The sequence below is a fragment of the Elephantulus edwardii genome, unplaced genomic scaffold (assembly GCF_000299155.1).
Source record: "Elephantulus edwardii isolate Elephantulus edwardi_28Jun2011 unplaced genomic scaffold, EleEdw1.0 scaffold00001, whole genome shotgun sequence".
NCBI lineage: Eukaryota > Metazoa > Chordata > Mammalia > Macroscelidea > Macroscelididae > Elephantulus > Elephantulus edwardii.
This window is the reverse complement of record NW_006399751.1, coordinates 31,387,739-31,390,006: the sequence shown is the minus strand read 5'-3', so window position 1 is coordinate 31,390,006 and position 2,268 is coordinate 31,387,739. Positions and strand designations below refer to the sequence as shown.

The following is a 2,268-nucleotide window of genomic DNA, read 5'->3' as shown; positions in this document are numbered from 1 at the left end:
CTATATCTATATCTATCTATATCTAAATCTATATTTAAATCTATCTATATGTCTATGTCTATCTCTCTCTCTCTATCTCTATCTCTATCTCTATCTCTGTCTCTATCTACATCATCTATATCTATCTATATCTATATCACCTATCTCTATCTCTATCATCTCTATCTATATCTATATCATCTATATCTATCCTATTCATACACTCCTTTCATACAGTCCTTCCCTCATCTGTTGCAATGCAGTGTTCTTTAACCACTCTTCCTTTTCTGCCCCTAACCTCCATATCAGTATTATAACAGCAGTGTTTGCAGTATTTGTCCTTTTGTACCTGAGATATTTCTTTCGGGCTCACCCATCTTGTTTAGCGTTTTATAAGTTTATTGTCTTTCAATGCTGTATAATATTCTGTTGTGTAAATGTACCACAGTTTTCCTATCTATTAACTTGATGAGTAGGTTGGCTGCTTCTATCTCTTTGCTATTGTGAATAACACAGCAGTTTACATAGGTGTGCATACATCTGTTTAAGTCATGACTCTGGATTCTTTAGGGTACATTCCCAGTAGTGGAACTGCTGAATCAAATGGTATTTCTATTTCCAACTTTTGGAGAAAGCGCCAGACTACCTTCCATTTTACATTCTCACCAGCAGTGAATCCGAGTTCCAATCTCTCCATAACCTTGCCAACATTTGTTGTTCATTACCCCATCGCTAGGTTAAGATGCTATCTCATAGTTGTTTTGATTTACACCTCTTAGATAGGAAGGCATTTTTTAACATTTCTTAAAGTGTTCTTCATCAGAATTTCTTCTTTGGTGAAGTGTCTATTTTTTTTTTTTGGGGGGGGGGTGGTATAAACAGTAAGATTTATTGAGCTGTATCTTAGTACAGACGCTGGGGCTTGCCCATGGTGCTCTTGATATACAAAGCCCGAACATTCTGCCAATTCTTCTTTAGCAGTGAAACCAGAAAGTTGACAGCCAGGTGGATGTTGTAAACAAGTTCATCATCTGTCATCTACACATGGCCAACAGCCACTGCCAGACACAGGCCCTTTTTCGTCTGGAATTTGATGGTGGACTTCACCTCGTCTACTTTTGCCACCATGTTCTCATTGTGGGTCAGCAGAGAAGGGAACTTGCCAGCCTTATTCAGCCCTGGACCTAGGATTCTTGGAATCTGCTTGATCAGGGATTCAGAGGCCAAAAAGGCATCATACTTCTTGGCCAGCTTTTTGACCAGTTTCTTATTCTTGTGGAGTTTTTTCAGCGCTTCGATGTCCATGTGGGGGATATCCACAGCCTTGGCTTCATCACAGTGCTGCTGATCCCCAAGAACACACACAGAGAACTTGGGGCATGGGGTGTACTTAAGCCTGACGGTCCCCGAGAAACGCTTGTCCTTTTGAGGATCATAGTTCTTCAAACTGATCTACAGCTCCACAGTCTCCAAAAACTTTCTGCGTTTGCGCTTGTTCCGTGCAGGGCTTCCCGCACCGCCTCGTAGAGGGTGTCGCGAGAGACTTTGCTGCTCATGGTTCCTAGCGCGGCAGTAACCGGAAAAGAGGAAGTGTCTATTCTTTTCTTGTGCCCATTTTGCAATTGTGTTGTTTACCTTTTTCTTGTTAAAGTGCTAGAGTATTCTATAAATTTTTAACATGAGCCCCTTATCAGATATGTCATTACCAAATATTTTTTCCTAGTGTGTGTTTCCTTTTTTACCTGGTTGGATAAGTTTTCTGATGTGCACTGGAATTTGATTCTTAGAAGAATCCATTAACCTGTTTTAATCTCTCCTGGTTGTAAATTTTTCATTATGCTTGGAAGTCTGTTTATGCTGTAGGTTAGACTTCTAGGGTTGTTCCTAGCTTTTGTCTGATGAATTTTATAATTTTTGTTTTTATTCTTAGGTCTTGGAACCACCTTAAGTTTTCTCTGTGCATGGTGTAAGGTGTAGGTCTTGCTTAAATTTTCTGCAGATGGTTTTCCAAGTTTGTCAACACCATTCATTAAAGAGGCTATCATTTCCTCACTTCAGTGATTTCATCACCTTGCAAAAAATCAGGTTGACCATAGGTAGATGACTTGGTTTCTGGGTTCTCAATTTTATGCCTTTGATCTATATGTCTGTCACTGTACCAGTACCATTTGTCTTGACCACCCTGACTGCGTAGTAGGATATGAGATCAGGGAGGGTGATACCTCTTATCTTGTTTCACTTTTTCAGTAGTTCTTTGCTTTTTCAGGATCTCTTTCTATTCCAGGCAAA

At 39.8% G+C, this 2,268-nt stretch overlaps 1 pseudogene; it reads right to left on the bottom strand.

Moving 5' to 3' along the window:
* Positions 1–882: 882 nt before the first annotated feature.
* LOC102851440 lies at positions 883–1,535 on the bottom strand (annotated as a pseudogene).
* Between the last annotated feature and the right edge of the window lie 733 nt (positions 1,536–2,268).